The sequence below is a fragment of the Sus scrofa genome, chromosome 12, assembly GCF_054392235.1.
Source record: "Sus scrofa isolate SSC_HxYL_T2T_F1_AM1 chromosome 12, Sscrofa_HxYL_maternal_Yorkshire_Landrace_v2.0, whole genome shotgun sequence".
In the NCBI taxonomy this organism is placed as follows: domain Eukaryota; kingdom Metazoa; phylum Chordata; class Mammalia; order Artiodactyla; family Suidae; genus Sus; species Sus scrofa.
This window is the reverse complement of record NC_139394.1, coordinates 26,348,747-26,375,576: the sequence shown is the minus strand read 5'-3', so window position 1 is coordinate 26,375,576 and position 26,830 is coordinate 26,348,747. Positions and strand designations below refer to the sequence as shown.

General features: G+C 55.8%; 1 long non-coding RNA gene across 1 annotated transcript; it reads right to left on the bottom strand.

Moving 5' to 3' along the window:
• Positions 1-11,173: 11,173 nt before the first annotated feature.
• Positions 11,174-18,203, bottom strand: LOC146398154 (uncharacterized). The gene is made up of 2 exons (XR_014820361.1): positions 18,074-18,203; positions 11,174-16,289 (listed from the first exon to the last, which is right to left on the bottom strand). It is a non-coding gene; the product is annotated as an uncharacterized LOC146398154 (long non-coding RNA).
• Between the last annotated feature and the right edge of the window lie 8,627 nt (positions 18,204-26,830).

Here is a 26,830-nt window from a genome sequence, read left to right as displayed (position 1 = left end):
TTCTAGATGCCAACACTGAGGCACAGAGAGGTTAAGCAATTTGCCCAAGGTCCCCCAGCAAGCAAGGAGCAAGACGCAAGCCCACACCTCCATCCACTTTCCAAACACCGAGAGTCATTTCCTTCTGACCCTGGAGGGAGGTGGAATCCCAGCTGATGACAAGCAGAGGGGAAACTGGATTCACACCGGGTTGGGAGAGATGGCCTTGTTTCTCAGCGGCAGAGCCCCAGGCCACTCCTTCTCAAGCAATTGAACCGAGGCCAGAGGGCAGGTAAGAGCGGCTTTGCGCTTCCAATCCACCTGGACCCCAAACAGGGTAGACTAGACTCACACACCCAGCAAGGTGCCTCACCAAAAGGAGTGACAGAGAACCGAAGAGAGGATTCTGGATACAAATCTCACCCCCACTGCTTCCAGCTGTGATCTTGAGCGCATTCTTTAACCTTCCTGAGCCTTGGTTTCCTCATCGGTAAGTTGGAGAGAGTAACAGGACCTGTCTCATTGGGCTGTCACGGGGATTAAACACGTCCTCAGCTAACATGCTCAGCCCAGTGCCAAAAGCGTAGTAGGCCCTCAGTCAAGGTCAGCTGGGACTCCTGGCAGCCAGCAGAAAAGCTGCAGCAGCATCCACAAGAAGTGAGAAGTCCCCTGCACTGGGGGTGCTGTCTGCCCCGCCTCCCAGGAGGGACCCAAATGACCCTGCAGTTCCTTTGTGAACGGTGAGCCAGAGACGAGAGGAGGAGGAGGGAGGGCGGTGCACCTGCTGATACCTAGTCTCTCTCTACATGGTGAGGCTGTTCCCACTTGCCCCGAGGCTCACCCTGGATATTGATCTTCTCTCCTCTGTCCCAGCCTCTCGGATGCCTGAGAAGGCTGAGCTGTCTCCTTAGCGGGAAGATGTCTGCAGGCTCCAGACCTTTGGGGGAACAAGGACAAGCCTCTCCCAGGAGAAGAGCAAGGGGTTGCTGTTTGCTGTTAATCAGCCCTGGGGGAGTTCAGCCTGCGAGTGGCTGAAAGTGGCCTCCAGCCTAGAGCAGAGGGGCTAAGCCCCCCCACCCCAGAGGGGCCAAGAAACAGGAGGCTTTCTCAGAGCGCCATGGGGACCCAGGCTTATCTGCCCCCTGGGGTCGGAGTCCTCATACTGGGCTGGCGGAGGGAGGGAATGCAGCCAGACCAGACTCCTTCCGGGCCCTCTAGGTCCCTCCAGTCCTCTATTCTCAAAGAAGCCGGGCCCCCTCCAAGCACCCGCCTTGCTCTCTGGAATGGCCACGCATCCTAAACATCTTGAAATACATTCTCCCCCTCCCTCGCCTCCTCTGCCTTCTCGTCCCATCCTCCTCCTCCTCCAGGAAGCCTTCTGGGATCCAGAGCGAAGATACAGGACTGTTGTCTTCTCGGCTCCCCTGCCAGGATCCACCCCTCCCACCTGCTGCTTCTCCACCAAAGATGCTGAGTCATGATTTGGTGTTGGACTTGGTGACTGGCTGAATTATGGGCCCTATGAGGGCAGGGTTTAGAATCACAAAAGCTGCCGTGACAGACCTGGGCTGGGCTCCCTGTGCCAAGGCTCTCAGGAGACCAGTTCCCTCACTACGGATCACTAACTGGGATCGTGCATGATCATGTGTGAATCAGTGCCTGGCACTATTGTGATGATGGCACTTGTTCTAATCCCAATATCACAGATCATAACAGCTCAGGATTTTATTTATTTTTTGCCTTTTCTAGGGCCACACCCGCGGCACATGGAGGTTCCCAGGCTAGGGGTCTAATCGGAGCTGTAGCCTCCGGCCTACGCCACAGGCACAGCAATGCCAGATCAAGCCGTGTCTGCCACCTACACCACAGGTCGTGGCAATGCCAGATCCTTAACCCACGGAGCGAGGCCAGGGATCAAACTTACAACCTCATGGTTCCTAGTGGGATTCGTTAACCACTGAGCCATGATGGGAACTCCAACAACAGCTCAGGATTTTAGAAGCTTGGGATCACAGGAACACAGAGTTTTGCTCAGAAGAAGGTCATGGGGCCAACACACCTTCTCACCTTCTGGGTCCCCTCCTCCAACGTACCCTTTCTGGAGGCATCACACCTGAGTCCCTGAAAGCAAGGACTCCACTGTGATGGTTGCTACCTGCGACACCCACCCATGGGCATTCTGATGACAGGGGTGATCCAGGTGGATGAATAAGCCCCTTGCTCTCATGCTCCCTCTCCCCAAAGATTGATCCCTGGCCCCATGGAAGGGTTTGAACCAGCAGAGGCAAACCCGCCCCCCCCCCCCGCAATCTCATGCTGAGCCTCTCAGCTGGGGCCCAGGTCCTATAGAGAACCCTCTCCCCCGTGCTCAGATCCCTGAACTCAAGGACCCAGGGGCTTGGCAGGGTTGGGGGGGTGGAAATAAAACAGGACACTGCCTCTTTCAGGCCTGGCCCATGATGGGGGCTGGGGCCAAGGCCCGTGGGTGTCTGGCACTCCCCTTCCCTATCCCTGCCCAACCTGGTGGGCTTCCTGCAAGAAGTGGGCTTGGGAAAGACACGTTCATGTAACAGAAGCCAGTCTGGGCTGAGAGGAGGTGGGGGCACGGAGATGGCAGGTTTGGGGAGGGTGCGGAAGAAAAGGAGCAGGAGAGGTACCCACAGAGGGCTTCCGGTGAAGCTCTCGGCCTGGATGAGGATGGAGTCCTGTTGGCATCTGGCTGCTAATGCGGAGCGTGATGTCCGGAAAGCCTCTAGTTCCTGTCCCCGGGAGAGGCTGTGGCTAGTGGGTCCCAGGCCTGGGAGTCAAGATGGTTCCTTGAACCTGGCCAGCTCTCAGGACAGGAGTGGCCCAGCCCTAACCAGTCAGGTCACCCTGGGCAGTCATCACCCCTTGTTGGGCTCCCTCGTTCATTCCCCATAGCATCCTTGCCCGGTGCCCAGCCAGCACGAGCACGGGACATGCCAGGGGGGTGAGTGAGCTGGCCCGGGGCGGGGGGTGGATTCAGCAGCTTCTCCAGCCATGGGAGGAGGGGCAGGAGGACAGTCAGAGCCCATGAGCTGCCCCCATGTGCCTGTCTATACCCCAAAACCCACTTCTAGCTCTCACCCCACTTGGTAGATCAAAGCCCTCTCTGTTGTAGGCCTTTGAGAGGCTCTGGGCTCTGGAGGAGGGCTGGGGCACCGAGGAGGGGGTCAGAGAGAACGAGGAAGGAACTCTGCCTGACAGCCCCGCTCCTCTGCTGGAAACACCTGGGGCCTCCCTCCGCTCTTGGCCCCACTCTCTTCTTTGCTTCCTTTCCAGGGTGGCTCCTCCACCTCCCCTTTAAGAACCTTTACGGATTCCCCTTCCCTGGGGCCCTGCCCCTCAGTGTGTGTCTGTCAGGCACCTGGAACTGTGTGCTTTGCCCCCCATCCCTGGCTGCCCTCTAAGGCCCTCCAGGAAGTAAAGCAGAAACCTGCAGCTCAGCCAGGTGGGGAGCCAGGGGCTATGTCCCTGGGTACTAGGCCTGGCAAACAACCTTCCACTGCTGCTGCTGGAAGCAAAAGAAACAACAAGCCAAGCACCTTGCACCTGGTGCCCAGAGCCCAGGGACCAGCCTCTGGAGCCCACAGCCCTCAGGAAAAAGAATAGGAAGAAGCCAAGGGGAGCACACACCCTGGTGGCAATGGGCATGCCCCCTCCAGCCCCCCCACCAAGCATCAGGGGCTGGGCCAGGCTCTGCTACCAATCTGCCTTCCCAGGAGATGTGCCACCCGCCCACTGGGCAAACAGCCGGCTTGCCCCAGATCCCTTCTCAGGCCGTAGCCTGCAGGCAGGACCTATCTTACCGAGACCCTCCTCCTCCCTGGCTCCTGCCTCTCCTTTGCCTGATCTTACCCCCCAGAGCAGAGACACCCTCCCCTTTTTCCTATATTGCTCCCGTCACTCCTCCTAGCCCTGCTTGCTCCATAGCCCCCTCCTCCAAGAAATCCACCGTGATTTCCCCTTCTCCCCGTTCCAGGCTGTTGGCTGCTTAACTCCTCCCGCATCCCATCCTCAGCACAAACACACCCGCGAACAAATGAACCTGCACAGGGAAGACTAGCAAGGTGGGGGAGTTATTTATTATTCCTTAGACGTTGGCAGCGCTTTACAGTTTTCATAACACGTCCCCTTACATCGGCTCAAATCAGCTTTCAAATGACCGAAAAGGAAGCAGAAAGGGTTACATATCCACATTTTTACAGAGGACAAGGGGGCCCAGAGAAAGGAGCCGGTATGACCAAGGCCACCAAGCCTATTAGAGGACTCAGCCCAGACCTCCTGAGTGACTCAAGGACGCCCTGACTTCAGCGCTCGTGAAGTCTTGGAGGGCCTCCTGGAGGAAGTGTGCGCGTGAGCCAGCGCTGCCTGGAGAGGAGGCAGCGACCCCGGTAGAGAAGGCTGGGCGGCGTGGGAACAGGCCGGGCCGGAGCGCGGGGAGGGGGCGCCGCGCTCACCACAAGGTTCCGCCCCTCGGCGGGTGCGCAGACAAAGGGGTCGCTGTGCCCGGCCGCCCCCTCCCCTTGCTGGGCGCTCCGCGGCCCCCCCCCTTTCTCCCCAAAGCTGCTTTCAATTTAAACGCCTCCAACCAGCGGGCGCTGCCCCGCGGGGGGGCGCGACCGCAGCGCCGAGCGCCCCTGTAATTTCCGCGGGGAGCTGACCGGCTCAAACACGGCCCCGCGGTGCCCCGACCGCAGGCCCCGAGACCGGAGACGGCGCCCAGACGGCCTTGCCCGGGTCGTGGGAGCGCTGCTGGGGCGGCCTCCTCCGCGCGCGCCCAGCCCGGCCCGCCGCCTCCTCCAGGCAGCCCGACGCCGCCAGGGAGCCTGCGTGCCTTACCCAACAGCTGCTGGCCTTGCACCTCTAAAAGCCCAGCTCCTGGGAGTTCCCTTCTGTGGCTCAGTGGTTAACGAACCCGACTTGGATCCTTGAGGAAGCGGTTCGATCCCTGGCTTTGCTCCGTGGATTAAGGATCCGGCATTGGCTTGAGCTGTGCTGCAGGTCGCAGACGCAGCTCGGATCCTGCGTTGCTGTGGCTGTGGTGTAGCCTGGCAGCTATAGCTCCGATGGGCCCCCTAGCCTGGGAACCTCCATATGCTGTGGGTGCGGCCCTAAAAAGCAAATAAATAAAACTAAATAAATAAAGCAAGCCAAGCTCCCTTTGTGGGGCGCGGCGGGGGTGGGGGGTGGGGCGGTGGGGTGGTGGCTGGAGGAGGAGACGCAATAGTGTCTATTCTGGGAGTTTCCGTCGTGGCTCAGTGGTTAATGAATCCGACTAGGAACCATGAGGATGTGGGTTTGATCCCTGGCCTTGCGCAGTGGGTTAAGGATCCTGCGTTGCCATGAGCTGTGGTGTAGGTTGCAGACGCAGCTGGGATCCTGCGTTGCTGTGGCTGTGGCTTAGGCCGGCAGCTACAGCTGCGATTAGACCCCTTGCCTGAGAACCTCCATATGCCACAGGTGTGGCCCTAGAGAAGACCAAAAAAAAAAAAAAAAAAAAAAAAAAAAGATGAAAAAAGAGTGTCCATTCTGTTCGTATGCTGTGTTTCCTCATCAGACTAGAGGCTCCCTGAGGGCAAGGGTTGGTTCTCTTCAGACTAGGGGCTCATGAGGGGAGGTATTGGGTCAGTTCTTCCCCCATCAGACTAGGGAGATCTCGGCTGTGGCAGGAGCTGGGCTCTCCCTAAAAGACAGGGAGCCAGTGAAAGAATGGAAGCCTGATGCTTAGACCTAAAGTTAATGTTTGTTTTTAATTCTTAGCTAATATTCCTGACTTCCTAACGGTTCGCCCCAAAGTGGAGCCCCACAGGAAGCAGGCAGGTCCTGCCTTTCTTCTCTTTGCCCCAGTCCCCCAGTACCTCCCCCAGAAGGGCCAGGAAAGGGGGGAACCCTTTTATCTAGCTGCCCCCTCCCCAGGGTCCTTCTTAGAAAGTGAGTCTGGGAGTTCCCGTCGTGGTGCAGCAGAAATGAATCCGCCGAGGAACCATAAGGTTGCAGGTTCGATTCCAGCCCTCGCTCAGTGGGTTAAGCATCCGGTGTTGCTGTGGCTCTGGCTTAGGCTGATGGCTACCAAAAAACAAAAAAAAACAACAACAAAAAAAAAAAGTGAGTCTGGGGGAGTGTGCGTGACCTGAGCTGTTTTTCTTACTTGCCCACTGCAGGAGTGGGAGGGAGGGTCCTCCTGCCCCCAGGTTAGAGAGGAGGGGACCCGAGCCTCTTGGCCTCCAGAGAAGGCCCTAGAATGGATGGTCTCAAAAGGAGTGGGTGCGTGAATGGACAGGGCAGATCTATCTGCAGAGCCTCAGATCGGACAAAAAGGGCAGTGGACACCAGGAAGAACTTTCTGAGCCCTGGCAGGAGCTCTGGGGACTTGTTGGGCCCTGAGTTGGGACAGTGGACATGCCTGCCACAGCTCCCTTCTGGCCCGAAGTGCATATCCTGTTTCCTGCTCCCCTTGGCCTGGAAGCTATGCCCACCCATGCCCACCCTCCCTCCCTCCCAAGGACTCTGGAGGGGGCATTTTGAATTAATACATAGGGGTGAGTTGTCTAAAGCGCCCAATGTCCCTGGATGGCTGCTATTCTCAGTAGAAGGGGCTCCATTGGAATTTTCCAGATCATGGTGTGTGTGTGTGTGTGTGTGTGTGTGTGTGTTGAGTCGTGGGGAGGGAGCACAGCTGGAGGCCCTGGTTGTCCTGAGCTCTCTGCTCCACCTTGTCCCCTCCCCCATGTCCCAAACACCCCTCTCTTTCCAGTCTGGCTTTTGTGGTGAAGCTAATCAGATGTAATTATGGGGGAAGGAGGGCTCCTGAGAGGGACCCCACAGAGACCACCTCATCCGCCCTGGCCCAGCCCTGGTGGCCCCGGCCCCCAGGGCCTAGGCCCAGCTCAGTCCTGCCTGGTGAGGGTGAAGCCACCAACGCCACCCCTGCCCACCGCTCTCCCTTCTCCCTGGCCCTGCAGCCACAGGTAAGCTCGCACATCTGGGTTGGCCTCAGTGCCCTGCCCAGTGGTTCCAAGCTCATTCATTCATTCATTCCACATTTATCTGGCGCCTTCTCTGAGCCAGGGCCTGTGCTGGGCCCTGGAAGGGGACGGATCCCTGTCCTCTTGAAACAGCTTCTGGGATGCAGGTCCATGTAGACACAGGAGGGAGAGGCAGAGAGCTCCCTCCAGGGTCACAGGCCACATCAGGGAGGCCCCCTGGCCCCCGACTTGCTGATGCTGTAGGGAAACAGGGGTGCCGAGCACACCAGCTCCAGAGCCTGTAAGGACTTCCTGACTTCTGTGCTCCTACCCGGTGGGAAGCCCAATCCCACCTCCCACCCCGTGTTGACAGGTGTCAGGCCAAGCCTGCTCTGCCTCCCTGTCCTGGCCCCCTGCCCTCCCCTGGCAGCCTCCTCCAGCCATGGCTGTTCTCCCTTTCTTTGCTCGGGGTCCCTCTACAGCCGGGGGGGGCCTCAGCGGGCATCTCTCAGTCACCTCCCTGGTGTTCAAAGCCCGAAGGAGGAGAGCCTGAGGGACCGCAGAGAACAGCTGTCCCCTGTCTTTCATGCACCAGGAAACTGAGGCCAGGATGGGGGCTGGTGAGACGGCCAAGCAGTCAGGGCAGCAGATCTGGACCCTGGGCTTCTGGCTCCGGATCCTCGCTCTTTCCAGGGAGCCCTCCCTGACCTGCAGATTGGGTCTGCGCCTTCCTCGATCCCCTTACAAGGGTGCCAACAGGAGGCGCAAACAGAGGCTTCTGCCATCTTTGCCTCCTGCCGTGCCCCAGTAGGCTGGGCAGTGGTGGGGTGGCAAGGACCAGAGAGGGGCTCCGTTAAGGGTCTCTAATTTGTTCCTGCCCCATGATGTCCAGAAGGAAACAAGCCTTCTGTGCCTAAGAGATTTCCAAGCAGAAGTGGAAGTCAATGCCCACCCTGCCCCTGCCCCCGCCCCAGCCCCGGAGGTGCCAAGGTGGTAATTAGGCTTGGGGGTGAGTCCTGGAAGGATGGGGGTGGGGCAGCCATTATCCCTGGGAGCTGAGCTGGGCAGAGGAGCTGTGTGGTCTGGGCAAATGGGTGGTTTGTAGGTGGTCTGGGGAATGAATGAGTGAGTGTTTGGGAGGGAAGCTGGTGGGGAGGGAGCAGAGGGAAGGGAGGGAGCAGGCGAGATGCAGAGCAAAGCTGGGTAGTCTCCTCCCACCCCCACCCCCACCCCCCGAGTCACTGGTCTGGGCCCCCTATCATGTTGGCAGCATCACCAACAGGACCAGGAGGCATCTAGGGCAGCGGGGGTGTCTCAGGGATGCTTGTCCTGGGCTGGCAGCAGTGGGACACCTGAGCCGCCATGTGGGGGGAGGGAGTGGAGGAGGGGGAGCTCTCTGATGAGATCAGGATCTGGGGAGCCACCATCTCCCCACCTGTTCCCTCGGCTTCAGGAAGGGGGAGAGGCGGGGGTGGGGGGAAGTGTTCAGGGCAGGGTCCCCGGCATGCTGCGGGGAGCTGGCCTGCTGCCCCTCTGTCCCCACTCCCAGTCCATGCCCACACCCCCTCCGTGTAGGCAAAAATTCCTTCTGGGCTGAGACGAGGCCCTTGATTGAATCCCTGTCCCCATCTCAGCCTCACAGGAGCTTCAGATCCACGGGGGAACCTCTTGCTCCGACCCTCAAAATCCCCCTCCGTGGCTTCTCCACATCAGGCTGCACAAGGTAAACTGAATCAGTGACTTCATCGCTCTGAGCCTTGGTTTCCCTGTCTGTAAAATGGGAGTGACACAATATTTAACTCTGAGGATTAAATCAGCTGGCCCACGGTCCGTGCTTCCAGAATGGCAGTTGTGGCAATGACTCACGCCCCGCAAGATGTCCCTTGCGTCTGGAGGCTGATTCTCCTCCCAGAAATGGCTCCCTGGGACCCAGGACCTGGCTGTGACCCCGGGGGCATAGGGGCCGGAGGGAGGCAGGCAGGCAGTGAGGTGAGCAGGTCATGAGGAGGGGGTGGGGTTACTGGACTATCCGGTGGCATCTGCCCGGGCCTGGGGCACATTCCTCCTCCCCCGCTCTCCCCACCTGCCAGCTGCCACCTGTGCTGCCACCACTCACCTGGTCTCTGCAGCAAGAGTGACTGTCATGAAACGACCAGACAGAGCTGCTCTGAGGGAAGGAGCAGCCCCGTCTGGACAACCTTGCCCTGGTACCTGGCTGGCCCTCATGCAGGGGCTAAGCATCATTTCCTAGTTTCATCCTGTGACCCTCAGCATCCTGGGAGCACCCTCACAACAGGGGCTGGACCTCCACCCTCAGATTGGGGTCTCCCTGAGGCAGGGGTTGGGCCCTCACCATCAGACCGAAGGATTCATTGAGGGGGACCTTACCCCAAGGATCTGGGACGTGACTGGTCAGCCTGGCACCTTCGTGGGTTCAACAGCCTTACCACACTCCTTGTTGAGATCCAGAATTTTCCACTGGAGGGAAAGTCTCCAGGGAAGCTGGAGGAACTGGAAAGGCTGGGGAATTGCCTGCTGCCCCACAATCTGGAAGTGGCCATGGCAGACCAAGGGCGGTGTGTGTGGAGAGGCTACCTCTAGATTCAGGTCACCCCCAAATCAATCTCCCCCCGCTTTGCTTCCCTCCTCAAAGCCAGGCAGCCCAACCCCTTCTCTCCTTCTGTGCTTAGGCCCCCACCAGCACACAGTAGGTCTGGGACACAGTAGGCCTTTAATGAAAGTGGGTTTGGTTTGGTTTTGTTTTTGTTTTTTCTTTTTTCTTTTTAGGGCCGCCCCTGCAGCATATGGAAGTTCCCCGGCTAGGGGTCCAATTGGAGCTGCAACTGCCGGCCTACACCACAGCTCACGGCAACGCCAGATCCTTAACCCACTGAGCGAGGCCAGAGATTGAACCCACGTCCTTATGGATACCAGTCAGGTTGGTGACTGCTGAGCTCAACGGGAACTCCTGTTTGTTTGGGTTTTTTGTCTTTTTGTCTTTTTCAGGGCCGTCACGTCTGTGACCTATGCCACAGCTCACGTCAATGCTGGATCCTTAATCCACTGAGCACGGCCAGGGATCGAACCTGCAACCTCAAGGTTCCTAGTCAGATTTGTTTCCACTGCATCACAATGGGAACTCCCTGTTTTTGTTTTTGAGCATGGATATAGACCTTAAAACAGGAGACATTCTCCAGGAGGTATTCAGTGAGCCTTAGAAGGGAGGGTTGGGTTGGAGTTCCTGTTATGGCTCAGAGGGTTAAGAACCCAACTAGTATCCATGAGGGTGTGGGTTCGCTCTCTGGCCTCGCTCAGTGGGTTAAGTATCCAGTGTTGCCACAAGCTGCAGCATAGATCACGTTACTGTGGCTGTGGCATAGGCCGGCAGCTGCAGCTCCCATTTGACCCCTAGCCTGGGAACTTCCATATGCTGCAGGTGCAGCCCTAGGAAAAAAGAAAAAGAAGGGAGGCATGGGCAAGGTGGTTTTCTAGCCGTCCCCTCTCTCCAGAGTTCTGTCCTCTCTGGGTGATACTTCCCAGGATGCCTCAGAATCCCCTCAGTTCCTAGGAAACAGCGTTCCATTTGGCCCAGCTTCCCTCCCCCTTCATCCCCCAACTCCAGATGAACCATATTTGGATGGAGTGGAAACGGTGGGGAAGGGGCTCTCTTTCCTGCTGGGAGAGTAGGTGCTGCCATTAGAAACCATGGGTGTCATCAGCTCCAAAACTTAGCCCCCACTACCTCGGCCTCGGCCGCCCGGGAGCGCCCCCTGCAGGCTGCTGTGCCGTCCTGACAGCAGATCTTCCCCTTGGTCCGCCCCCCATCACTAAAGGCCAAGCAGCCCCTCCAGCTCTAGCTCCTAGGGGGCCCGAGGGTGGTGTTCAAAGCCTGAATGAGCAACACCCCCTTCCTTCGCTTGCTCACAGTCCACGGGCTGCAACCCAGATTCCAGTTCAAGACAGAATGAAATACAAGCTAAGCAGAGACGCCAAGAAATCTGGGTGTGCAGACAGGGAAATTCGTCCTGACAAAAGATCAAAGATACCCTCCCCAAAGCGTCCAAAGGATAATGCAAAAAGTAACTCGGATCCAATACCCTGAAGTGGCTCTTCTGCCCAGAAGCCTTCTCTGAGTCCCCAATTGAAATCTGTCCCACCCCCTCTATAACTTCTCCTTGCGTTCCTAAAGACACCCTGAACTTATCAGCGTTTGTAAGGATCTATTTATTTATGGGATTATGGGATTAATCCTTCTCCCCCACAGCACCGTAAGTGCCAGGAACAAGCTTGTCTGTGCGCCAAGGCGGTGGGCCACGAAAGCATGCAGCAGGACGCGGATGAAACAAGCCACTGGATGTGGCAGGAGTTGAAGAGGGTGAAGTACGTAGTGGCAGCCCAGGCTGGCAGAGGAAGTTGGCATCGGATCAGGACAGGCTGTCAATGCCAAGGCAATGTTGGGACTATATCCTGCTGGCAATGGGGAGCCATCAAAGGTTTTCGAGCATGAGAGTGGCAAGTCCCAACCTGTGTTCTGAGATCCCAGGATCCCCAGTGAGGTGCGGAGGAGGGGTGGGGGGGTTCCCCCCACCCCCCAAGCCAGGGGAACCAGTCCTTGTTGCAACAGTCTCAGGGACTGGATTAAAAAGTCCTCAGTTGGTGTTCCCATCGTGGTGCAGCGGAAATGAATCTGACTAGGAACCATGAGGTTGCGGGTTCGATCCTTGGCCTTGATCGGTGGGTTAAGGATCCAGCGTTGCTGTGAGCTGTGGTGTAGGTTGCAGATGTGGCTCGGATCTAGCATTGCTGTAGCTCTGGCACAGGCCAGCAGCCACAGCTCTGACTGGATCCCTAGCCTGGGAACCTCCAGATGCCTCTAGAGCGGCCCTAAAAAGCAAAAAAAAAAGCCTCAGTTGAATCTGGAGCAATCAAAATGGAAAGAAAAGTGGGCATCTTCAAGTCCCTCCAGAAAGGATGGGGCTTAGTGACCAGTTGGATGGTAAAAGGAGTGGACATTAAGAATGACCTCCAGGAGTTCCTGCTGTGGCTCAGAAGGTTAAGAACCTGACATAGGAGTTCCCATCGTAGCTCAGCAGAAATGAATCTGACTAGTATCCATGAGGACACAGGCTCGATCCCTGGCCTCGCTCAGTGGGTTAAGGGTCCAGCGTTGCCGCAACCTGTGGTGTAGGCTGTAGATGTGGCTCGGATTTGGTGTTGCTGTGACTATGATGTAGGTCAATGGCTACAGCTCCAATTTGACCCCTAGCCTGGGAACCTCCACATGCCGAGGGTGCAGCCCTAAAAAGACAAAAAAAAAAAAAAAAAAAAGAACCCAACATAGTGTTCAGGAGGATGAGGGTTCCATCTCTGGCCTCCCTTAGTGGGTTAAGGATATGGCATTGCCATAAGCTGCAGCATAGGTTACAGATGCAGCTTGGATCCGGGATTGCTATGGCTGTGGCATAGGCCCCAACTGTAGCTGATTGACTCCTAGCCTTGGAACTTCCATATGCCTTGAGAGCAGCCCTAAAAATAAATTAAATAGAATAAAATAAAGAATGACTTCCAAATTCTAATCATATTGCTTTGGAGTTCCCGTCGTGGTTCAGTGGTTAGCGGATCTGACTAGGAACCATGAGGTTGCAGGTTCGATCCCTGGCCTTGCTCAGTGGGTGAAGGATCCGGCATTGCCGTGAGCTGTGGTGTGGGTCACAGATGCGGCTCGGATCCTGCGTTGCTGTGGCTCTGGTGTAGGCTGGCAGCTACAGCTCCGGTTCGACCCCTAGCCTGGGAACCTCCATATGCTTCGGGAGCGGCCCAAGAAAAGGCAAAAAGTAAAAAAAAAAAAAAAAAAAAATTCTAATCATACTGCTTTGGAAAAAGTGATGCCTTCCAGCTGGATAAGGTATACCATGTCACCAGTTTTTGAGGGAGATCAGTTATATCTGGACATGCAAGTCTACTCTCCAATTCTCCTCCTTCAGCCAAAGCAACATTCTCGGGTTTCTGAGCTTCAGGGCAGGATAGCTTCCCTCAGGGCGGTGAGGCTTACAGACACCCCGGGGAGTGAGGAGGTGAGCAGGTGGGGGTGAGATCTGGGCAACCATCCTCTCAGCTTCCTGCCCCCACTCTGCACTGCCTCCAGTCTGGACCTCTGACTTCCTGCCCCTCTTCGGGCTCCCACTCCTCCTAAGTGGGGAGGAAACTCTCCAGGGCAGCGGGATAAGATGCGGAAGAAGAAGGAGTTCCCATCGTGGCTCAGCGGTAACTTGTGGCTCAGCGGGAACGAACCCAACTAGTATCCATGAGGATGCAGGTTTGATCCCTGGCCTTGCCCAGGGGGTTAAGGATCTGGCATTGCCATGAGCTGTGGTGTGGGTCACAGATGCAGCTCAGATCCTGAGTTGCTGTGGCTGTGACATAGGCCCTCAGCTAGAGCTCCCACTTGACCCCTAGCCTGGGAACTTCCAGATGCCGCAGGTGCAGCCCCAAAAAGACAAAAAAAAAAAAAAAAAAGGAAGAAAGAAAGAAAGAAAGAAAAAAAAAAAGTGGGGGCAGGAAGAAATCAGGAAGCAGAGTTCTGAACTCCGAGGCAGGTTTAGCTCCTACAGCTGTGCCTTGCTCACTGCCCACCAGCTACCCCTGTGCGCACTCAGATTCTCGAAACTCGTTAACAGAACAGAAAGAGAGGAGAGTCTGGGAGACACACAGGGTTGGCTGGGAGGCACTGGGTCCAGTGACACGCAGCCTATAGGGAGGGAGCGCCAGCCCCAGGATGTGGACCCTGAATGATAAATGGACCACACAGCCCTGGACCCCCTCAGCAGCATCACAGAAGGCCCCACAGTGAGCCCTGGACACAGAGCCAGTGCCTGATTGGCAAGGCCCCAGTGAACGGAGACAGCAGGAAGAGAACGCTGTCAGAGCAGAAAAGGATCTCACACCATACCCAGATCTCAGAGCTTTCCAAACCGAGCTCCGTAGGATCCTCCCTCTGGGTTCTCAGCAGATGGGTGGGAGGAAAAGGGGACCTCACCCCCTACTCCAACCAGAAACTCTCCACTTTGTCTAATTTAGGCGCTAGGCATCTGCCCGAGGCTCTGCTTGGAGAGAAATGTGGCTTGCTACCAAAACAGATAAATAACCCCACATCTTGAATTACCGACCCCGTAATTCCACCCATGGGAGACACCCAGACTTAGGGCCCACTTTCCCCGAGTCTAACAGCTGAGTTGACCCTCTCAGCCGTTCAGCTGCATGTGCTGCATGAACTCCTGGACTCTCGGTCCAGGGCTCTCGAGCTACAGGGATTTTCCAGGAGAGGACACAGCAGCCTGGGAGGTTGGCCCGCGCAGCGGAGACTCTCTGTGGAGGAGGGGTCCGCATCTGTTTTTGGGAGACCTGAGCCCTAGAACCCAAGGAGGCTGGGGGGGCTCGTGGCGGGAGGGGGGGCGGGGGGGGAGGCGGTACGCTTCTCCCCGCCAGCGCCTGGAGGCTAAGGCCGCCCACTCAGCAGCCAGCGGCTGCACCCAGCCTCCGCCCCAGCCTCCGCCCCTCTGCCCCTCGTGGTTGACGACCACCCGGCAGCTGGCGGCAGCGAGGGGGTGCGGCCAAGAAAGGGTTAATATGCAGCGCCTTTCATCAGCAGCTTGGCGGGCTCCCAAGGCCCACAGGCTGGGTACCTGGGCGCCTACCTCCGTCGGTGGGGCGGAGACGTGACCACAGGGCAGCCCTGCCGTCTGCATTCCTCCCGCGTGAGTGCGTGAGTGACAGCCGCCGCCGCGCCTGAGCCCCTCGCGGCCCGCCCCGCCTGCCCCGCGGCGCGCAGGGGCCGAGGTGGGGGCGGGGAGGGGAGGGCCTGCTCCCCCCACCCCCCCCACAACACCCCCCAACCCCGGCTCCTGCGCTCCTCTCCTCTTGCTGTGGCCTGGGCTCTGGAGGGAGTCCCAGCCTGGGAGAGAGACCCGGGAAATCGTGCTGGGGACACAGGGGAGGAGCAGGGCGCAGCCTCTGCCATGAGGTCAGGACTCCGGGATGGAGAGGTGACCTGGGCTTCCTGGAGGAGGGGTCAGGACAGGACAGCCACACAGCCAGACCTAGGCCAGGGTCCCTGCCTCTGTTCCCTGTATCCTCCTGGTGCCCTAACTGGCCACATACATTTTAACCCTCCCATGGCACAGGGGCCGGCCCCCAGCCATCCTCAGTTCTTCTTCCCTGAACTCAGGGCTCAGTGCCTTTGATCTCCCCTGGGGCCTGTTGGGGGAAACAGGAAGTTGCCTTTGGCTTGAAGCAAATGCACAAGGGGTGTAAACAGACAAGCACCCCACCTTCAGGCTTCCCCAGGATGGAGTCCATGTGTTAGGACAGGGAGGAGCGTCTTGGCTCCCAAGGTGGTGGGAGAGCATCCACTCCACGGCTTGGTCTGGGGGTTCTCCACCAAGGCCAACGGGACTAAAGAGGAGCCTCAAAGAGGGTTCCTCATCTTAAAGAAGAGCGCGTTCCCAGCTCTTGGGCGCTTAGCCCAAGGCCCAGCATCGCACCCCTCCTGGGAGAGGAACTCCCCCCAGGGAACCCCTTGTTCACCCAAGCCCTCTGGGAGAGGGGCACTTAGCGCTCCCAGAAAAAGGGAGCTGGGCAACCTAGCTCCCTAAACTCTGCAGCTTCCAAAATGCCTCAGTCACCCCAGAGTCATCCGATCCAGGACACCCACTCCTCCTGAGAACTGTCCACATCCCCCTTCAAAGTGGACTTCAAGCACAATTTTCTTTCTTTTTTTTTTTTGTCTTTTTAGAGCTGCACCCTTCGCATAGGGAGGTTCCCAGACTAGGGGTCCATTCGGAGCTACAGCTGCTGGCCTACACCACAGCCACAGCAGCATCAGAGCAAAGCCGTGTCTGCGACCTACACCATAGCTCACGGCAACACCAGATCCTTAGCCCACTGAGCAAGGCCGGGGATCGAACCTGGAACCTCATGGTTCCTAGTCGGATTTGTTTCTGCTCCGCCCCCATGGGCATGCCATTCAAGCACAATTTGATGTGCAAGCTCAGCTCTGGCTTCCAGACTCTCTTGGTTTGGGTTCCTTTGGGCCTGTGTGCAGAGGAGAGGGAGGGAAGGGGCTGACGGGGGCAGAGGCACGTGGAGGAGGAGCAGGTCAGGGTAGGAGCAGGTGGGGCCCAGCCCCAGGGCCGTCCGACTCTCAGGACCATGAAAGGAAGCACTGCTCTGCGCACTGGCCTCCCTTACGGCTCAGCCACCTCCTTTCTGCCTTGCCTTCTTCCGGTTCCGGTTCTGGTTTCTTCTCCGGGATGCCAGTTGCTGCTGGAAGAGCGGGGTAGAAGTTTGGTCTGATGTCTAGATTTTCAGAAGCCCTCTCTGCCTTTGAAATCCTGCCAGGGTGACCTCCCCCTTCTCTGTCCTTAGTAAATTATGTAATTAATATCTGAGGCGTCGGATTGAGGCTATTTGCAGGGGAGAAGCAGCTGACTCTACTACTTAGGGCAGAGGGCTTATTCCTGACACAAGAAAACAGCCATTTTTGCCTGAACGGGAGATGGGGTGAGGTTGGGGGAAGGGGGCGCAGTTATCCAGGGGGCCTTGCTTCTCTCTCCCTCAACTCAGCAATGGGGCCAATAACTCCATCTCAGTGCTCCCATCTCTGAAATGGGATAATAACTCCAGAAACCACACGCAGCAGGTGTTCTGAAGGTGCCTCTCTTAATTAGAGATGGGCACTGGGGAGATGGGAGCAGGCCAGCGTGGCTGCCCTGGTCACACCCCAAGCCCGTGGTCCTTAGCAGGAATGAGATGAATGATTAAGCTACCCAACCCCTGCCCCCTGGCCCCAGGTCAGAGTGTTCTTCCAACACCCCAGACACTACCCTGGGGGGAAAAAAAGGCTGAGGAACCCACAAACACTAAGGTATCAGGCAAAATCAGGTAAGGATGAAATAAAGTCAAGTGAGAAATCAGGCAGCAGATCTCAGAAGAACTGCTTTTTTCTCTGTCCCTCTGCCTGGTCTCTGGGGCTTGTGCTTAGTTAGGCAGGGCGACCAGCTGTCCCCGTCTGCCCAAGACTGTCCTGGCTTTAGTGCTAAAAGGCCATATCCCAGGAGACCTTGGTCTGGGGAAAACTGGGACATCTGGTCACCCTTTCTTGGGGCAAGGAGCGGGGGTGGGAGGTTGGACGGATCACAGATGTCTGATTCCCTTCACTCTTCTTGATATTTTCTTTGTATCCATGTGGCAAGAGAAAAATGCTGGAAGCCAGAGAAGCGTCTACGGCCAATCCCCAAAGCTACATGACATCACAACCGAAAGCAACCCTCCCCGATGTGGATGGCTGAGACCCCTTTCCCCAGTCATCCCTCTTCCAAGAGCATTCTCATCCAAGGACTGAGGTCCCGGCCCCCCACCCCACCCCCCGCCTCCCCCTTTGCACACTCTAGGCAACAGCAGAGCCCTGGCACGCCCCAGCAACCAGGGAGGACCTTTGAGGAGACAAGCCCCAGGTTGCCATCTGGTGGTAATTCCCCAGGGAAGAGATTTGTCCAGGTGACCTCTGGGTCAGGCTCCTTTAAATAGCCCCAAATTGCCTTTGACACAGGCAACCGGGGGTCACTGCTGGGGGGAGGAGGACCCAAGACGTTGAAGGCCACACCCCCCAAGGGTACCACCTTGAAACCACTTCTGGGGGCGAGCCTTTTCAGCTGCGCAGCAGCCGTCCATCCACAGGCACTCCCGAGGGGTAGCTGCCGCAGTGGTCTCTGGGAGGGGCGGGGAAGGGGAGAAGGAAGGGGAGGAAGACCCTCCCTTATTCACGCCCAGCTGTTTTCTTTTAGGAAACCCCAGACCCCTGCTGCTCCCCACCCGACACACACACACACACACACGCATGCATGCATGCACGCATGCACGCACGCACATACACACACGGTCTCTGTTGATCTCCAAGCATAACCCATCACTACACCAGATGAGAAATCAGGGTCCAAGGGAGACCCCGTGGAAAGCTGAGAGACTGCTGCTCCCCAGGCTCCACCCAGTTGTGGATCTACACACACACACACACACACACACACACAGAGCAGAGAGATGGGGCATACCGGTGCCTGGTTCCCGTTTGGAGCGTGCCATTCCCCCATGGAAGCAGGTTCAGGGGCTGGTGGGCCAGCAGCCTGGCCTTGGGCCTCTCACTCAGAGCCAGGCCCCCCAAGCTGGCCAGGGAGCTGTCAAATCCCCCACTACAGAGACAAATGGAGCCGTCAGAGAAAATAGCTTCTAATGGGGAGCAGGAGCCAGGCTGGGCTGGGGCCGGGGGGTGGGGGTGGGGGACAGGGGGAGGACTCTGCTGGCCAGATGTGAATTCTTCACTAATCACACCAAATTGGCCCAATTTGTTCACTGACACGTGGGGGGGACCGGCTTCATCTTTCTCCCACTGAGCAGGCTCCCTCCCTCCTGCATGGAAGTGCTTTGGCTCTAGGGTTGGGGCTGGCCAGCTGACAGCAGGCTGGGGGGAAGGGGATGAGGCCAAAGTTCCACACGCCCCTCCCGCCCTGTGGGAGCCTGGGAGTTGGCTTGGACCTGCCTCCCCTGCATCTCTGCCAGCCCCCTGGTCCCTGGATGCTGAGGGGCACAGAGTTTAGGAACCCTGGGAAGGGGGTGAGGAAGAGAAAGGGCTAAAGCAGCTGCTCCCTTGGAAATGGGTGGCAGAGGGAAGAACTTGGGAGCTGGGGATCTTCTTGGGAAGAGCCAGGAGGCGCCTTGGGAAAGCCTAGGGGATCACTTGCAGGCAAGATGATGTTGCTTCTTGGAGGCAGCGGAGTTTACCAGGTCCCATTAGAGCCATGGACTCTGAGCCTACTGGTGACAGAGGCAGAGGCAAGCTCCTTGCCGCCTTTCTCCAACGTGGAGGAAAACAGACCCGGTCAATGCTTATACCAAAGAACAGTTACTGAAGCGATAGGACTAGCGGGACGACTGCCAGTGAGACTCTGGGAAGAATTTTCTCACCTTCCAGTTCACTTGGGCCTCTCTTTCTCCAAGGCAGATCAACAGAGGAGAGTGAGGAGTTCCCTGGTGGCCTAGCGATTAAGGACCTGCATTATCACGGCTGTGGCTAAGGTCACTGCTATGGCTTGGATTCAGTCCCTGGCCAGGTGCTTCCACATGCTGTGGGTGTGGTGAGGAAAAGAAAAGAAAGGTGATAATGAGCTGGCATCTACTGGGGCTTGGGGGTTCCAGGAGGTAGGACAGGAGTGATGATGAGGGGTGGGGGCGGGGCAGGAGCATAAACGAAAGGCCCAGCTGCCCTGGGCCTATGAGTTCCAGCCTAGGGAAGATGGGTTGAAGGGGAAGGACTGTGTAGACCTGGCTGTTAAGGCAGATAATTCTTTTTTTTTTTTTTTTTTAAATGGCCTCACCTGTGACACATGACGTTCCCAGGCAGGGCCAGGGATTCCGAGCCGCAGCTGCAACCTACCCCACACCCACTATGCCCTGCCGGGGATAGAATCCAAGCCTTCACAGTGCCCCAAGCTGCTGCAGTTGGATTCTTAACCCACTGAACCACAGCGGGAACTCTAGGGCAGGGAATTCTGAGATTCTGTGGTCCAGAAAGAGGCTTGTGCCAAGTCCCCCCCTTGGTCTCATGGAGTCCTCACTCCTGGGGGGCGTGGCCTGGTTGGAAGAGGCCCAGAACAGGGCTCTTACACTTGAGACCTGGCTCTCCCGTCTGGCTCAGCGGTAACAAACCCAACAAGTATCCATGAGGATGTGGGTTCGATTCCTGGCCTTGCTCAGTGGGTTAAGGATCCGGCGTTGCAGTGAGCTGTGGTGTAGGTCTCAGATGCAGCTCAGATCCTGTGTTGCTGCGGCTATGATGTAGGCCAGAGGCTGCAGCTCCAATTTAACCCCTAGCCTGGGAACTTTCTTATGCCTTGGGTGCGGCCCTAAGAAGCCAAAAAAAAAAAAAAAAAAACCTTGGGGACTAAAACAGCTCCCCCGCCCAACCCTCCCCAAGAATAGCACTGCTGCTGGCCCTCCCTTCCTGCCTGAAGTCTGAGGAGAAGATGCAGGGCATCAGAGCTAGCCCAGCCCAGCTAGCTCTGGAGAAGAGGACACCTCCCATTCCCAGGCCCCCTTCCTTCCTCTCGCGCGCAGGCCTACCTTCCGTGGAAGCCATTTCTGCCCCCAGGGATAGTCCTTAAGAACTTTCCCAAGTCACCTTTCACCCCACAGCCCACCCTTCCCAAGGCCCCGTCCTGTTGCAATCAGGGCTGCTCCCTTGGGGGGAATTCCTCTCCAGGAAACCAGTGGGGGGTGGGGCCAAGCCCCTGAGGGGCAGATGGGCCACCAGGTTCTCGGAAGGCAGGGAGGTCACCTGGTATGATAACCTGTGGGACCAGGTGTGGCCTGCTCCAGGAGGGAGGAGCAAGACAGAGTTGGAAGCAGGAGCCTCAGGAGGCAGGCAAAGATGACAGAGGCAGCCAAAGCCTGTAGGGGAAGTTGGGGGGCGTCCTGCGGAGAAAGGGCCAAGAGCAGAACAGAGACCACGCCCCTCCATTAACAACTTCATTTTGTTTTTTAATAATTCCTACTCCTGGGAGTTCCCGTTGTGGCTCAGTGGGTTAAGAACCTGACTAGTATCCATGAGGATGCAGGTTGGATTCCTGGTCTCGCTCAGTGCGTTAAGGATCCGGTCTTGCCTCGAGCTGTGGTGTGGGTCACAGATGAGGCTTGGGTCTGGCATGGCTGTGGGTGTGGCTGTGGCGCAGGCTGGCAGCTGCTGCTCTGATGGAACCCCTAGCTGGGAACTTCCACATGCAGCAGGTACTGCAGGAAAAAGAAAAAGAAAAAGAAAAATTCTTACCTCCCTCTTCCTCACCTGCGTCCCTAGTGGTCCCTGGAGAAGCAGAGTGCCCCCTACCGGTAGGGTTATAGACCTGACTTCCCGAGGGCTGTGCCCAAACAGGAAGGGAGGAATGCAGGAAAGTCCCTTGGTTTCTTTCAAAAATACCTTCTATGTCCTGTTTTCTCACACAGTTCCTAGTTGATTTGTTGGCTTATCTTCCCTAAGAACAAGAGCTCTTCTTCCTGCCCTGAGTCAGGTATGAATTCTAGTTCTGCTCCTGACTTGCTCTGTGACCATGATCTATTATTACATAACTTTGAGCTATTATGTAACCTCTCAGAACCTCAGATTCCTCATCTGTTAAGTGGGAAGCCTACCACAGAGGATGCTGAGAGGACTCTCACAGATCAGGGAAGCCTTTGGCCCAGTGGCACCTGGCACACAGAGCCACTGAGTCAGTATCCTCGGATAGATGGATGGATAAATGGATGATGGGTGGATGGATGGAAGGATGAATGGGTGGATGGATGGATGGAAGCATGGATGGGTGGGCAGATGGATGGATGAATGGATGGTTGGGTGGGTGGATGGATGTATGTATGGATGGATGGGTGGGTGGATGGATGGATGGATGGAAGGATGAATGGGTGGGTGGATGGATGGATGGATGAATGGATGGATGGGTGGGTGGATGTATGGATGGATGGATGGATCGGTAGGTGGGTGGGTGGATGGATGGACTTGAAGGGCTCTCTGTTTATACCTTTTGCCTGATTTGCTTGCAGATTCTTGGGTACCATCTGGATTTCCAGAAGAAAGGAAATAACCCCTCCTTGTCTCAGTGTCCTTCCTCATCAGTAAAATGGGCAATAATGAGACTGTTTGCCTCATGGGATTATCATGGGCTCGCATGAGTGAGTCCAGGTAAAGATCTTAGAGCAAAGTGCCTGCTTTAGTAAGAGTCCAGCCAATGTTGGTGTGGTTCCACTAAAGGCCATATTGTCTATCCCCCGGTGCAGAGCAGGGCCTTCCTTCCCCACAGCCCACCCCACCCTGTCTTCAAATGGCTAAGGAACAAGATGCCCCAGGACCCTTCCTCTTTCCTTTAGCTTATTGCCCACTGCAACCCCCGCCCCCCAGCCCAGGCCCAGTCCTCCCACCTTGGAGATCAGACACTCCTTTCCTCAGTAAACTCCTTCCTTGGGAAATCCTCTCCCCAAGACTGGAGAGACTCGACAGGTGTCACTTCCTCAGAGCCCTCCCAGCCCCACCCAGGACCCAGTTTGGGCCACCTGCCCTCTCCTTCCTCCCTGTCTCCAGCTCTGATCCTTCCTGGGTCCCTGCCCTGCTCTCAGCCAGTGACCTCCCTCTCCGCCCTCCTCATCGCCTCTCTGCTGGCACCATGGCCTCCCTCTCCCGGGTGGCAGTTGTGTGCAGGCCTTGGGAGGAGCATGGGGTGCCAGGGCCAGCCCGGGCTGGTGGCTCAGCCCTCCTCTTGCTGAAACCTGCCACCTCCCAGCCCCTGTGGACACACACTCATCTCCTTCCTCCACCGCAAGGAAGGGAGCTCCAAGCACCTTCACCTAGAAACTCCCTACCTACCAGAGCCTGTCCTGGCACAGCTCTGCCAGCTTGTCCCCTCAGGTGGGGCCTGTGGTCTGTGCCTGGGCTCTAGCCCGCTGTAGACAGTCCTTTCCCCTCTGGCTGAGCTGCCCCCTATTCTGAAGCATGTCTTATCCCAAATGGCAGAGAGGACATGCAGTGGCTATTGGCAGACAGTATTTCTCCAAGTTCCCCTCGGGGGGCCTTTAAGCCCAGGGTCTGCGGGCAGCCAGGAAGGCCATTCAGAGCAACTCACTCATAAGTAATTTCATTCCAGGAGTTTGCGTTATGGCTCAGTGGGTTATGAACCCGACTAGCATCCACGAGGATGCGGGTTCGATCCCTGGCCTCGCTCAGTGGGTTAAGGATCCAGCATTGCCGTGAGCTGTGGTGTAGGTCACAGAAGAGGCTCGGATCCAGCATTGCTATGGTTGTGGTGTAGGCTGGAGCTGCAATTCCACCCCTAGGCTGGGAACCTCCATTTGCCATAGGTGCGGCCCTAGAGAGGAAAATAAATAAATAAATACTACTCATAATTTCCTTCCAGGCGAGGCGTCCGTTTTACCTTTAACAGACCTGTACATGTGTACAGGCACATTTGACTCCACGTTATAGCCAAGTTTTCTTTAATATCAAAAGCAGGAGTTCCCACTGTGGCACCATGGGTTAAGGACCTGGCATTGCCGCAAGCCACAGCGGAGGTTGCAGCTGTGGCTCGGGTTGGATCCCTGGCCCAGGAACTTCCAATATGCTGCAGGTACAGCCAAAAAAAGAAATTCAAAAAAAAAATCAATGCTCTAAAATATAGAATTGAATTTTTTTCCTCCAAGAAATCTTTCTATCAAATAGACATATAAGAAAGGTAAGGTCTGGGGTACCCCCTGGCACACCCCACAGGGCACGGACACATCAGTGCCTCTGAGAGAATCGGGAGGGGGAGGAGGTGATCTGGTGTAGAGTGTGAACAGATCAGGGGCTCTCGTGGGAGATCCTAGCAACTATTCCTTGAGGCTGACCAGAAGCATTTCTTCCCTCTTCTTGCTAATCTGACCTTATCTGAGACCAAGGTCTCCAACCTTCACTCCCAAACATGCTCCCTTTGTCTCAGCTTTTCCTGCAATAGGGTTTCCCTCAAGGTTCATCATATACCTGATTCCAGCTAAACCACCTTTGCTCTGATCCGGAGAAGAGCCCTTGGCCATGCCAATGCGGAGAAGCAGAGTCTCTCACCCTAAAGCACACCCGACACCATCCCACAGGCAGCATTCTCCACCTACCGTCACTCCACGCCTCAGTTTTCTCATCTGCAAACCGGTGGGGTTGAACCTGAGTCTCTGAGGACCTTCCCACAGCAAGAATCTTAACCTCCTCATAGAAACAGTAGCCTTTACTAGACAATCAGCGAATGAAACCTAATATTCTTGGAGTTCCCATCATGGCAAAGTGGAAATGAATCTGACTAGTATCCATGAGGATGCGGGTTCGATCCCTGGCCTCACTCAGTGGGTTTAGGATCCAGCATTGCTGTGAGCTGTGGTTGTAGGACAGCAGCTACAGCTCTGATTAGACCCCTAGCCTGGGAACTTCCATATGCTCTGGGCCCGGCCCTAAAAAGCAAAAAAAAAAAGGAAGGAGAGAAGAAAGAAAGAAAGAAAGAAAGAAAGAAAGAAAGAAAGAAAAGAAAAGAAAAGAAAAGAAAAAAAGAAAATATTTTTCCATTCATTCCACAAACACTTATTGAGCAACTACTATATGCCCTGATTCCGTGCAAGGTACCAGGGCTGCAGGTAAAGCATGGTTCCTGCCCACACAAAACCCAAACGTGGGGATTAGCATTATGTTGGAAGCCTGCCTTTCTTTTTTCATCACATACATAATAAATCTGAAAGCATCAGAGCCTCTGGAGGCCTGGTGAGGTGACCCAGCCCTGCCCCTGCCCCTGTACTGAGTGAAAATCCCACGTGCAGGAGAGCACTGTGAGTCAGCGCTCTGGCTTCAGTGGAGGTGGCCTGGTTCGTACCCAGTCTCTGCACTCATTCCTGGACCTCTCCAGACCTCCATTTCCCCATGTAACGTGGACTTAACAACAGTACTGCCCCAGAGTTCCCGTCATGCCTCAGCAGGTTAAGAACCTGACTAGTATCCATGAGATTGCGGGTTCGATCCCTGGCCTCGCTCAGTGGGTTAAGGATCTGCTGTTGCCGAAAGCTGCAAAATAGGTTGCAGATGCAGCTTGGATCCAGCGTCACTGTGGCTGTGGTGTAGCCCAGCAGCTGCGATTCAACCCCTAGCCTGGGACCTTCTATATGTCTCTGATATAGCCCCAAACAGAAATAATAATAATAATAATAATAACAATAATAATAATTTCATTCCAGGCTTCCATTTTACCTTTAATAGATATGAACATGTGTACAGGCACATTTTACTCCACGTTACAGCAAGTTTGCTTTAACAAAAAAAGGAGTTCCCTCGGTGGCACCTTGGGTTAAGGATCTGGCATTGCCGCAAGCTGCAATGGCAGAGGTTTCAGAGGCAGCTCGGATCCAGCATTGCTGTGGCTGTGGCAGAGGCCTGCAGCTGTAGCTCTGATTCCACCCCTAGCCTGGGACCTTCCATAGACCGCAGGTGCAGCCCTAAAAAGAAAAAAGAAAAAATATAGCAGTACTTCCCCATAGACGCCTCTCCTCTTGTGCCCCTCGCCCCATCTGGGCTCCTGCAGCAGCCCCCATGCTCCGTGATCCCTCTCTGCTTCCACACACTGACTTCTTGCTTCACCTCAGTGCCCATGTCAAGCAAACACCACCCACCTCGGGACCACTTGCTGTTCCTCTCGCCTCCACGGCTGGGCCCCCAGTAGTCAAAGGGCTGACTCCCTCCTTCCACGCCCATCCCTGCTCAAATAACACCACCTCCAGGAGGCCCATCCCACCGCCCTCTGTCCCTTCTCGCTGCTCCAGTTTTTTTTCCTTTTTCCATTTCTTGGGCCGCTCCCACAGCATATGGAGGTTCCCAGGCTAGGGGTGGAATTGGAGCTGGAGCCACCGGCCTACGCCAGAGCCACAGCAATGCAGGGATCCGAGCCGCATGTGCAACCTACACCACAGCTCACAGCAATGCTGGATCCACCAGGTTTCTTCTGAGCACTTACTTGACATGATATATCTATGTCCTCATTTGTTTATTCTCTCCTTCCTTCACTTAGAATATAAGCTCCAGGAGGGCAGAGATTTTGTTTGTGTTTTTATTCACTCTCTCCCCAGCCCCCGTATCCAGACTAATGCCTGGCACATAGTAGATGCTCAATAAATATTGCCTTGAGGGACTCTTGAATAAATGACTTGTGGAGGAGTTCCTGTTGTGGCTCAGTGGTTATCGTACCCGACTAGTATCCATGAGGACACGGGTTCGATCCCTGGCCTCCCTCAGTGGGTTAAGGATCTGGCATTGCCGTGAGCTGTGGTGCAGGTCGAAGACGGGACTAGCATCCCGCATTGCTGTGGCTGTGGTGTAGGCCAGTGGCTACAGTTCCAATTTGACCCCTAGTCTGGGAACCTCCATATAGTGCAGGTGCAGCCCTAAAAGACAAAGAGACCAAAACAAACAAACAAAACATGTGACTTGTGGAGATATGGGGGCTAAATAAGGCAAAGCTTGTAAAATGCTCCCCGGTCTCTGGCAACAGGGCAAGTGGTGATAAATGGAAACTGTTATTATTCAACAACACCAATGGCCAGATTGAAAGAGCTTGGAATTTCATGAGGAGAAAAACAAATTTCAGCCAAAATTACATGTATTGCTTCATGCAATAAACATCTCTGCTGCCATTTCTGTCATCCATCTTGATTAGAAGATGGTTTATTTGAGAGTTCCCATCCTGGCTCAGCAGAAACAAATCTGACTAGTATACATGAGGATGCAGGTTTGATCCCTGGCTTCACTCAGTGGGTTAAGGATCCAGCATTGCCGTGAGCTGTGGTGTAGGTCACAGATGCAGCTCGGATCTGGCGTTGCTGTGGCTGTGGTGTGGCATTTGCAGCTCTGATTTGACCCCTAGCCTGGGAACCTCCATATGCTGAGAGTGTGGCCCTAAAAAGACCAAAAAAAAAAAAAGAGAGAGAGAGAGATAGTTTATTTTATGTGCTTCAAAATTTCAGCCTGCTCCGCAATCACTAATTCTTCATTTCCTTTTCATGAAGGAAAACGCTTAGAAAAAACTGACCAAATATTTTTAAAGTTACTCGCTTTTTTTCCTTCTTTTTTTTTGCTTTTTAGGGCCACACCTGTGGCATATGGAGGTTCCCAGGCTAGGGGTCTCATCGGAGCTATGGCCACTGGCCTACGCCAGAGCCACAGCAACGCAGGATCCAAGCCTCATCTGAGACCTACACCATAGATCACAGCA